Source organism: Cherax quadricarinatus, chromosome 38, assembly GCF_038502225.1.
Source record: "Cherax quadricarinatus isolate ZL_2023a chromosome 38, ASM3850222v1, whole genome shotgun sequence".
Taxonomy (NCBI): domain Eukaryota; kingdom Metazoa; phylum Arthropoda; class Malacostraca; order Decapoda; family Parastacidae; genus Cherax; species Cherax quadricarinatus.
The window spans coordinates 27,475,788-27,487,831 of NC_091329.1; the positions used below are offsets into that span (position 1 = coordinate 27,475,788).

Consider the following 12,044-nt stretch of genomic DNA (forward strand, 5'->3'; position numbering starts at 1 on the left):
ACAAGTGGGGTGCCACAAGGGTCTGTACTCGGCTCCGTAATGTTTCTAAACTTTATGGTATAAACCTTGGTAACTGATACCGACGATCTGGTTTAAAAAAACACGTGACAATTTCTAGAAGTGATCAAGGTTTAATATATCGTACTGTTTGCTTACGTGTCCTTTTTAAATCTAAAATTTATATATGATTTACCAGAAGGGCTGAAAAAAAAATATGTGAATGTTTGCAGATGCAAAAATCAATTGTTAAATTAATAATAACAACAACTGTAAATTCTTACAAAAGGATGTGGATACAGTGAACATATGGAGTGATAGATGGATAATGGAATTTAATGCTAATAAAATCTACGTGGAGTTAAAAGATAAAGAATCACACACAAAGTGGGAGTTGTCACAGCTGCTCTTTGCTGATGACACTGTGCTCTTGGGAGATTCTGAAGAGAAGTTGCAGAGATTGGTGGATGAATTTGGTAGGGTGTGCAAAAGAAGAAAATTAAAGGTGAATACAGGAAAGAGTAAGGTTATGAGGATAACAAAAAGATCAGGTGATGAAAGATTGAATATCAGATTGGAGGGAGAGAGTATGGAGGAGGTGAACGTATTCAGATATTTGGGAGTGGACGTGTCAGCAGATGGGTCTATGAAAGATGAGGTGAATCATAGAATTGATGAGGGAAAAAGAGTGAGTGGTGCACTTAGGAGTCTGTGGAGACAAAGAACTTTGTCCTTGGAGGCAAAGAGGGGAATGTATGAGAGTATAGTTTTACCAACGCTCTTATATGGGTGTGAAGCGTGGGTGATGAATGTTGCAGCGAGGAGAAGGCTGGAGGCAGTGGAGATGTCATGTCTGAGGGCAATGTGTGGTGTGAATATAATGCAGAGAATTCGTAGTTTGGAAGTTAGGAGGTGCGGGATTACCAAAACTGTTGTCCAGAGGGCTGAGGAAGGGTTGTTGAGGTGGTTCGGACATGTAGAGAGAATGGAGCGAAACAGAATGACTTCAAGAGTGTATCAGTCTGTAGTGGAAGGAAGGCGGGGTAGGGGTCGGCCTAGGAAGGGTTGGAGGGAGGGGGTAAAGGAGGTTTTGTGTGCGAGGGGCTTGGACTTCCAGCAGGCATGCGTGAGCGTGTTTGATAGGAGTGAATGGAGACAAATGGTTTTTAATACTTGACGTGCTGTTGGAGTGTGAGCAAAGTAACATTTATGAAGGGATTCAGGGAAACCGGCAGGCCGGACTTGAGTCCTGGAGATGGGAAGTACAGTGCCTGCACTCTGAAGGAGGGGTGTTAATGTTGCAGTTTAAAAACTGTAGTGTAAAGCACCCTTCTGGCAAGACAGTGATGGAGTGAATGATGGTGAAAGTTTTTCTTTTTCGGGCCACCCTGCCTTGGTGGGAATCGGCCGGTGTGATAATAATAAAAAAAAAAATCTACGTAATGGAAAAGGGAGAAAATGAAATTAGGCTCAATGAAAAATATGATCTGCTTGATATAATAATGAAAGTACGAGATAGTGAACGGGATCTTGAAGTTATTGTGAAAACAAATATCACCGGAAGAGCATGTAAATGAAACTACTGAAAAAAAATAATTTGTTAAACTACCAAACTATTGAAGAACTTTCAAATATGTGGATGGTGAAATTCTAAGAAAATTATTTATAATTTTTATTAGGGCCTAATTGGAACATGTAGAGGCTGTGTGGTGCCCACACCTGAAAAAAAAAAAAACACATGGAAAAACACATAGACATGTTAGAAAATGTTTAAGGAACTACAAAATGGCTGCCAGAGCTGAGCAATTTGAACTATGATAAAAGACTGAAAACGTGAAAGTTGGTAATATTAGCTGATGGGAGGAAAAAAGTAGACATGAGAATATATTATGTTTGGATAAGACTTGAAAGAGCACATATAAAAGATGTCTTAACCAGAGACCAACGTTGAAAAGTGAGAAAATGTGGAGTGGAAAGGACCTGTAGAAGGAATTTAAGGAGGAATTAGGAAGTGCTGCTGCAACTGGAAATTAAAAAAAAACATTATGAACCAAGTATTGAAGACGAGACACAACGAGCATAACTCTGCTTCTGTAGCTATAAATGGGTAATTACACACACACACACACACACACACAGACCAGTGAAGAGGAGGAGCCAGGAGCTGTGATTCTACCCCTGCAACCACTATTAGGCGAGTTCAATTAGGTGAGTACACACATGTACGCAACCACATATAGGTGAGTACACACACATTCACTGGGAAAACCTAGAGCCAATGGAGAATTAAGCAGCATAGGAAGGTTGTGAGAAGCCAAACTTCAAAGAGGGAATGATACAGGAGCCAATTTGTGGATGAGGTGCAGTGGGAAAGAGAATTCGAGGGAAAGACAGTGAATAAGATGGAGTATGTAGCCTGAAAGTGCAGGGAGGCAGAGAAGAAATTCGTACCTAGGATCAAAAGAAACAACGGGAAGAACATAGTGAAAAGAGGGAAAAGGAGGAATTGCACCTAGGAGAAAGAAATGAGTTTACATAGATAAGAGGAGAAGCTCAATTGCAAATTGAGAATGACATAACATCAAAAACCATATCTGACCAACATTTGTTATTTTGCCAAATAAGAACAAAGGCAACAAACAGTAAAGTACCATGCAAAGAGCCTGAAGAAGGAGGGGAGTTTACAAGGAATAACCAGAAAGTCTGTGAGGAGCTCAGCAAGAAATTTAGTCAGGTATTCTCAGAGGAGACAGGAAAGTTACCAACATACCGAAACAGAAGAGTGTACTAGCGAGCATTGGACACAATACATACAACTGGGGAGGAGGTGAAGAAGCTGATATGTGAGTTAGATACCTTGAAGACAGTAGTACAAGATAATATCTCTTCATTAGTTCAGAGAGAGGGAGCAAAGGTAGTGTGTGTGCCGCTAGCAACAGTGTTCAACAAGAATCGACACAGAGCAATTGCTGAAGGTGAGTAAGAGAACATGTAGTTACAATTCTTAAGAAAGGAGACAATCAGACTGTGTTAAACTACAGGATAGAGCCACTGATATGCATAATGAGTAAAGTTATTTACAAAAGTGGTGGTGAACCTAGTTAGGGAAGAGATCAAACATGACAGCTAGGAAGGCTTATTTAATGTTAAATCCTTTACCAAAAACCTATTGGAGTTCTTCAAGAAGTAAAACAGAAGAGAGAGTGATGGGTTGATTGCATTTTCTTTGACTATAGAAAGGCTTTTAACATAGTACCACTCAAAAGATTGGTGCAAACGCTAGACCAGCAGGCAGGAATAACAGTGACAGCACTATATTGGCTCAAGTCATACCTGACAGTAAGGAAACAACGAGTGATTGTCTGTGAAGACGTGTAGAAATGGGTACATGTGACGAGTGGAGTTCTTCTAGGATCAGTACTAGGGCCAGTGATATTTTTTGTACACGTGAATAACATAAGGATGGAACCAGACGTATTCCTGCTCTCAGATGACGTGAAACTAATGAGAATACAAACAGACATGTAACAAGAAAGGCTTCAAATGGATCTGGACTGGCTGTAGATCTCGTTTGACAAATGGCTCTTGGAATTTAACCCCAACAAATGCAAAGTTATAAAGTTTGAGGACGGGAAAAGATCACAAACGGAGAACAGGCTCGGCGTGGACAAAAGCTACAAATCAGATTCAAGGAGAAGGACCTTAGGGTGAATATTATACCGAGCATATCACCTGAGACGCACATCAGCCAAATAACTGTTGTAGTAAATGCGCAGCTGGCAAATATAATAACAGAATTTATACATCTCAGTAAGGAGTCATTCACTATACTGTACACTGTGTGCGTCAAGACTACATTGGAGTATGCAGCACCAGTGTGGAACCCACGCCTGGTTAAGCATGTCAAGAAATCGGAGAAAGTGCACGGGTTTTCACTCTCCTATGAGGAGAGGTTAAGGGAACTTAGCCTGGTGACACTAGAGAACTGAAGGAGTCAGGGTGATACGAAAGCAACGTAAAAAATACTGAGAGGAATTGACAGGGTAAACAAAGACATAGTTTGAGAGATGGGAAGCAGGAACCCGAGGGTACAGCAGGATGTTGAAAACATAAATGAGTCATAGGGACGTTGAGAAGCATTTTCTCTGTCTTAGAGAATACAGGAAGTGGAACGACCTGCAGTGATGAGGGCAGGATCCATACATAGCTTTAAGAACGGGTACGATAAATCTTTCGTATCCAGGAGAAAAATTGAACTTAGTATTGACCAGCGAAGGGGCCGCGCTAGAAGCTGAGACTCGACCCCTGCAACCATATATAGGTGAGTATATGCACTATACAATCACACATACATATAGTACATGGGTACACATAGGTATCAGCGACCAAGAAACTCGTGAGAAAAAGTCATAAAGACAGACACTGAGGCGTAGGAGAAAGGATAACAGAGTCACTTCATCATGGTGAGTAGGAAGGCCAGGCACGCACCTTCCTCACTCCCTTATAACCCTTCTGCTCAATACTCAACTTCCCCTTTTTTTTCCCTCAACACTCTTTTTGTTCCCTTTCCCTTACCTCCTTTCCATCGTCACCCTTCTTCCCTCGCCCCTTGTTTCACTCCTCCTCCTTCCTACCGCCCCTTGTTTCACTCCTCCCTACCGCCCCTTGTTTCACTCCTCCCTACCGTCCCTTGTTTCACTCCTCCCAACCGCCCCTTGTTTCACTCCTCCTCCTCCCGACCGCCCCTTGTTTCACTCCTCCTCCCTACCGCCCCTTGTTTCACTCCTCCTCCTCCCGACCGCCCCTTGTTTCACTCCTCCTCCTCCCGACCGCCCCTTGTTTCACTCCTCCTCCTCCTCCTCCTCCCTACCGCCCCTTGTTTCACTCCTCCCTACCGCCCATTGTTTCACTCCTCCCTACCACCCCTTGTTTCACTACTACTCCCTACCACCCATGTTTCACTCCTCCCTACCACCCCTTGTTTCACTCCTCCTCCCTACCGCCCCTTGTTTCACTCCTCCTCCCTACCACCCCTTGTTTCACTCCTCCTCCCTACCGCCCCTTGTTTCACTCCTCCCTACCGCCCCTTGTTTCACTCCTCCCTACCGCCCCTTGTTTCACTCCTCCTCCCTACCACCCCTTGTTTCACTCCTCCTCCCTACCGCCCCTTGTTTCACTCCTCCCTACCGCCCCTTGTTTCACTCCTCCCTACCGCCCCTTGTTTCACTCCTCCCTACCGCCCCTTGTTTCACTCCTCCCTACCGCCCATTGTTTCACTCCTCCCTACCACCCGTTGTTTCACTCCTCCCTACCGCCCCTTGTTTCACTCCTCCCTACCGCCCCTTGTTTCACTCCTCCCTACCGCCCCTTGTTTCACTCCTCCCTACCGCCCCTTGTTTCACTCCTCCCTACCGCCCCTTGTTTCACTCCTCCCTACCGCCCCTTGTTTCACTCCTCCCTACCGCCCCTTGTTTCACTCCTCCCTACCGCCCATTGTTTCACTCCTCCCTACCACCCCTTGTTTCACTCCTCCTCCCTACCGCTCCTTGTTTCACTCCTCCCTACCACCCCTTGTTTCACTCCTCCTCCCTACCGCTCCTTGTTTCACTCCTCCCTACCGCCCCCCTGTTTCACTAATCCCTACCGCCCCTTGTTTCACTCTTCCTCCCTACCGCCCCTTGTTTCACTCCTCCCTACCGCCCCTTGTTTCACTCCTCCCTACCGCCCCTTGTTTCACTCCTACCGCCCCTTGTTTCACTCCTCCCTACCGCCCCTTGTTTCACTCCTCCCTACCGCCCCTTGTTTCACTCCTACCGCCCCTTGTTTCACTCCTCCCTACCGCCCCTTGTTTCACTCCTCCTCCCTACCGCCCCTTGTTTCACTCCTCCCTTCCACCCCTTGTTTCACTCCTCCCTACCGCCCCTTGTTTCACTCCTCCCTACCGCCCCTTGTTTCACTCCTACCGCCCCTTGTTTCACTCCTCCCTACCGCCCCTTGTTTCACTCCTACCGCCCCTTGTTTCACTCCTCCCTACCGCCTCTTGTTTCACTCTTCCTCCCTACCGCCCCTTGTTTCACTCCTCCCTACCGCCCCTTGTTTCACTCCTCCCTACCACCCCTTGTTTCACTCCTCCCTACCGCCCCTTGTTTCACTCCTCCCTACCACCCCTTGTTTCACTCCTCCCTACCGCCTGTTGTTTCACTCCTCCCTACCGCCCCTTGTTTCACTCCTCTCTACCGCCCCTTGTTTCACTCCTCCCTACCGCCCCTTGTTTCACTCCTCCCTACCGCCCCTTGTTTCACTCCTCCCTACCGCCCCTTGTTTCACTCCTCCCTACCGCCCCTTGTTTCACTCCTCCCTACCGCCCCTTGTTTCACTCCTACCGCCCCTTGTTTCACTCCTCCCTACCGCCCCTTGTTTCACTCCTACCGCCCCTTGTTTCACTCCTCCCTACCGCCCCTTGTTTCACTCTTCCTCCCTACCGCCCCTTGTTTCACTCCTCCCTACCGCCCCTTGTTTCACTCCTCCCTTCCACCCCTTGTTTCACTCCTCCCTACCGCCCCTTGTTTCACTCCTCCCTTCCACCCCTTGTTTCACTCCTCCCTACCGCCTCTTGTTTCACTCCTCCCTACCGCCCCTTGTTTCACTCCTCCCTACCGCCCCTTGTTTCACTCCTCCTCCCTACCGCCCCTTGTTTCACTCCTCCCTACCGCCCCTTGTTTCACTCCTCCCTTCCACCCCTTGTTTCACTCCTCCCTACCGCCTCTTGTTTCACTCCTCCCTACCGCCCCTTGTTTCACTCCCAGTATGTGACCCAGGTTATAAGTCTTGCCCTGCGTTTGACCAAGGTTATGAGTATGGCCCACAGTGTGACCCAGGTTATGAATTTGGATCAGTGTGTATGACCCAGGTAGTGTGGCCCATAGTGTGACCCAGGTTATGATTCTGCCAAATGTGTGACTCAGGTTATGAGTGTTGCTAATAATTTGACCTAGGTTATAAGTGTGGCCTGTATTGTGACCCATGTTATAAGTGTGGCCCATAGTGTGACCCAGCTTATGGAAGTTGCTCAGTATATGACGCAGGTTACCAGTATTGCGCATAATGTGACTCAGGTTGAGTGTGGCCCATGATGTGACCCAGGCACCTAAAGTCACTACCTGACCAACCGGGCTGTGGTTTGTACGTCAGCTTGCGTGCAGGCAGCAGTAACAGCCTGATTGATCAGACGCTGATCCACCATGAGGCCTGGTCTCAGAGCCGCGGGGGCGTTGACCACCGAAATTCTCCCCAGGTAAACTCCAGGTAGTGTGACCCAGGTTATGAGTGCGGCTCACAGTGTGACACAGGTTATGAGTGCGGCTCACAGTGTGACACAGGTTATGAGTGCGGCTCACAGTGTGACACAGGTTATGAGTGCGGCTCACAGTGTGACACAGGTTATGAGTGCGGCTCACAGTGTGACACAGGTTATGAGTGCGGCTCACAGTGTGACACAGGTTATGAGTGCGGCTCACAGTGTGACACAGGTTATGAGTGCGGCTCACAGTGTGACACAGGTTATGAGTGCGGCTCACAGTGTGACACAGGTTATGAGTGCGGCTCACAGTGTGACACAGGTTATGAGTGCGGCTCACAGTGTGACACAGGTTATGAGTGCGGCTCACAGTGTGACACAGGTTATGAGTGCGGCTCACAGTGTGACACAGGTTATGAGTGCGGCTCACAGTGTGACACAGGTTATGAGTGCGGCTCACAGTGTGACACAGGTTATGAGTGCGGCTCACAGTGTGACACAGGTTATGAGTGCGGCTCACAGTGTGACACAGGTTATGAGTGCGGCTCACAGTGTGACACAGGTTATGAGTGCGGCTCACAGTGTGACACAGGTTATGAGTGCGGCTCACAGTGTGACACAGGTTATGAGTGCGGCTCACAGTGTGACACAGGTTATGAGTGCGGCTCACAGTGTGACACAGGTTATGAGTGCGGCTCACAGTGTGACACAGGTTATGAGTGCGGCTCACAGTGTGACACAGGTTATGAGTGCGGCTCACAGTGTGACCCAGGTTATGAGTGCGGCTCACAGTGTGACCCAGGTTATGAGTGCGGCTCACAGTGTGACACAGGTTATGAGTGCGGCTCACAGTGTGACACAGGTTATGAGTGCGGCTCACAGTGTGACACAGGTTATGAGTGCGGCTCACAGTGTGACACAGGTTATGAGTGCGGCTCACAGTGTGACACAGGTTATGAGTGCGGCTCACAGTGTGACACAGGTTATGAGTGCGGCTCACAGTGTGACACAGGTTATGAGTGCGGCTCACAGTGTGACACAGGTTATGAGTGAGGCTCACAGTGTGACACAGGTTATGAGTGCGGCTCACAGTGTGACACAGGTTATGGGTGCGGCTCACAGTGTGACACAGGTTATGAGTGCGGCTCACAGTGTGACACAGGTTATGAGTGCGGCTCACAGTGTGACACAGGTTATGAGTGAGGCTCACAGTGTGACACAGGTTATGAGTGAGGCTCACAGTGTGACACAGGTTATGAGTGCGGCTCACAGTGTGACACAGGTTATGAGTGGTGAGGGTGTAAGTGTAGCTCAGTACATGGCATAGCTAAGAGTATTTAACACCTAGAGCCACATCTATGCACCAATAACTTCCTTGACCATGAAGCGCACACACCCTGCACCCGAGCCACACCTACACCCGAGCCACACCTACACCCGAGCCACACCTACACCCGAGCTACACCTACACCCGAGCTACACCTACACCCGAGCCACACCTACACCCGAGCCACACCTACACCAGAGCCACACCTGCACCCGAGCCACACCTATACCCGAGCCACACCTACACCCGAGTTATACCTACACCCGAGCCACACCTACACCCGAGCCACGCCTACACCCGAGCCACACCTACACCAGAGCCACACCTACACCAGAGCACACCTACACCAGAGCCACACCTACACCAGAGCAACACCTACACCAGAGCCACACCTACACCAGAGCCACACCTACACCAGAGCCACACCTACACCAGAGCCACACCTACACCAGAGCCACACCTACACCAGAGCCACACCTACACCAGAGCCACACCTACACCAGAGCCACACCTACACCCGAGCCACACATCCTGCACCCCAATCCCCACCCACATCCCTATCCCAATCTAAACTCTGTCACACCAACACCCAGAGCCACACCTACACCACGAGCTACTCTTACTCTCCTAAATACACCGTGGGTTATGGCCACATCCAGTGTGGCTCCTACTTTCTGGGACCTACTTACTCCTAAGCCACACAATGGACTCAAGCGCACAATACTAGCATTAACACGTCGAATAAGACCTAGAACTGATTTGAAGTGTAAGTGTAGGTGTAGCTCAGGGTGAAGGTGTAGCTCAGGGTGTAGGTGTAGCTCATAGCGTAGGTGTAGCTCAGGGTGTAGGTGTAGCCCAGGGTGTAGTTGTAGCTCAGGTTGTAGGCGTGACTCTGTGTAGGTGTAGCTCTGGGTGTAGGTGTAGCTCAGGGTGTAGGTGTAGCTCATAGCGTAGGTGTAGCTCAGGGTGTAGGTGTAGCTCAGGATGTAGGTGTAGCTCAGGGTGTAGGTGTAGCTCAGGATGTAGGTGTAGCTCAGGGTGTAGGTGTAGCTCAGGGTGTAGGTGTAGCTCAGGGTGTAGCTGTAGCTCATAGTGTAGCTGTAGCTCAGGGTGTAGGTGTAGCCCAGGGTGTAGGTGTAGCTAAGGGTGTAGGTGTAGCTCAGGGTGTAGGTGTACCCCAGGGTGTAGGTGTAGCTCAGGGTGTAGGTGTAGCTCAGGGTGTAGGTGTAGCTCATAGTGTAGCTGTAGCTCAGGGTGTAGGTGTAGCTCATAGTGTAGGTGTAGCCCAGGGTGTAGGTGTAGCTCTGGTTGTAGGCGTGACTCTGTGTAGGTGTAGCTAAGGGTGTAGGTGTAGCTCAGGGTGTAGGTGTACCCCAGAGTGTAGGTGTAGCTCAGGGTGTAGGTGTAACTCAGTGTAGGTGTAGCTCAGGGTGTAGGTGTAGCTCAGGATGTAGGTGTAGCTCAGGGTGTACGTGTAGCTCAGGGAGTAGGTGTAGCTCAGGGTGTTGGTACAGCTCAGGGTGTAGGTGCAGCTCAGGGTGTAGATGTAGCTCAGGGTGTAGGTGCAGCACAGGGTGTAGGTGTAGCTCAGGGTATAGGTGTAGCTCAGGATGTAGGTGTAGCTCAGTGTGTAGGTGTAGCCCAGGGTGTAGGTGTAGCTAAGGGTGTAGGTGTAGCTCAGGGTGTAGGTGTACCCCAGGGTGTAGGTGTAGCTCAGGGTGTAGGTGTAGCTCAGGGTGTAGGTGTAGCTCATAGTGTAGCTGTAGCTCAGGGTGTAGGTGTAGCTCATAGTGTAGGTGTAGCCCAGGGTGTAGGTGTAGCTCAGGTTGTAGGCGTGACTCTGTGTAGGTGTAGCTAAGGGTGTAGGTGTAGCTCAGGGTGTAGGTGTAGCCCAGAGTGTAGGTGTAGCTCAGGGTGAAGGTGTAGCTCAGGATGTAGGTGTAGCTCAGGTTGTACGTGTAGCTCAGGGAGTAGGTGTAGCTCAGGGTGTAGGTACAGCTCAGGGTGTAGGTGCAGCTCAGGGTGTAGATGTAGCTCAGGGTGTAGGTGCAGCACAGGGTGTAGGTGTAGCTCAGGGTATAGGTGTAGCTCAGGATGTAGGTGTAGCTCAGGGTGTAGGTGTAGCTCAGGGTGTAGGTGTAGCTCAGGGTGTAGGTGTAACTCAGGGTGTAGGTGTAGCTCAGGGTGTAAGTGTAGCTCAGGGTGTAGGTGTAGCCCAGGGTGCAGGTGTAGCTCAGGGTGTAGGTGTAGCTTTGGGCGTAGGTGTAGCCCAGGGTGTAGGTGTAGCTCAGGGTGTAGGTGTAGCTAAAGGTGTAGGTGTAGCTCAGGGTGTAGGTGTAGCTCAGGGTGCAGGTGTAACTCATATTGTAGGTGTAGTTCAGGGTGTAGGTGTAGCCCAGGGTGTAGGTGTAGCTCAGGGTGTAGGTGTAACCCAGGGTGTAGGTGTAGCTCATGGTGTAGGTGTAGCTCAGGGTGTAGGTGTAGCCCAGGGTATAGGTGTAGCTCAGGGTGTAGGTGTAACTCAGAATGTAGGTGTAGCTCAGGGTGTAGGTGCAGCTCAGGGCGTAGGTGTAGCTCAGGGTGTAGGTGTAGCTCAGGATGTAGGTGTAGCTCAGGATGTAGGTGCAGCTCAGGGTGTAGGTGCAGCTCAGGGCGTAGGTGTAGCTCAGGGTGTAGGTGTAGCTCAGGGTGTAGGTGTAGCTCAGGGTGTAGGCGTGACTCAGGGTGTAGGTGTAGCTCAGGGTGTAGGTGTAGCTCAGGATGTAGGTGTAGCTCAGGGTGTAGGTGTAGCTCAGGGTGTAGGTGTAGGTCAGGGTGTTGGTGTAGCTCAGGGTGCAGGTGTAGCTCAGGGTGTAGGTGTAGCCCAGGGTGTAGGTGTAGCTAAGGGTGTAGGTGTAGCTAAGGGCGTAGGTGTAGCTAAGGGTGTAGGTGTAGCTCAGGGTATATGCGTGACTCAGGGTGTAGGTGTAGCTCGGTGTAGGTGTAGCTCAGGGTGTAGGTGTAGCTCAGGGTGTAGGTGTAGCTCAGGGTGTAGGTGTAGCTCTGGGTGTAGGTGTAGCTCAGGGTGAAGGTGTAACCCAGGGTGTAGGTGTAGCTCAGGGTGTAGGTGTAGCTCTGGGCGTAGGTGTATCCCAGGGCGTAGGTGTAGCTCAGGATGTAGGTGTAGCTCAAAGTGTAGGTGTAGCTCAGGGAGTAGGTGTAGCTCAGGGTGTAGGTGTAGCTCAGTGTGTAGGTGTAGCTCAGGATGTAGGTGTAGCTCATAGTGTAGGTGTAGCTCAAGATGTAGGTGTAGCTCATAGTGTAGGTGCAGCTCGGGGTGTAGGTGTTGCTCAGGGTGTAGGTGTAGCTCAGGGTGTAGGTGTAGCTCAGGGTGTAGGTGTAGCCCAGGGTGTAGGTGTAGCTCAGGGTGTAGGTTTAGCCCAG

The 12,044-nt window shown here is 49.8% G+C and overlaps 1 long non-coding RNA gene across 3 annotated transcripts in view; it reads right to left on the minus strand.

Moving 5' to 3' along the window:
• Positions 1 to 12,044, minus strand: part of LOC128692871 (uncharacterized) — a 626,907-nt gene that overhangs the window by 67,184 nt on the left and 547,679 nt on the right. The window lies entirely within an intron of this gene.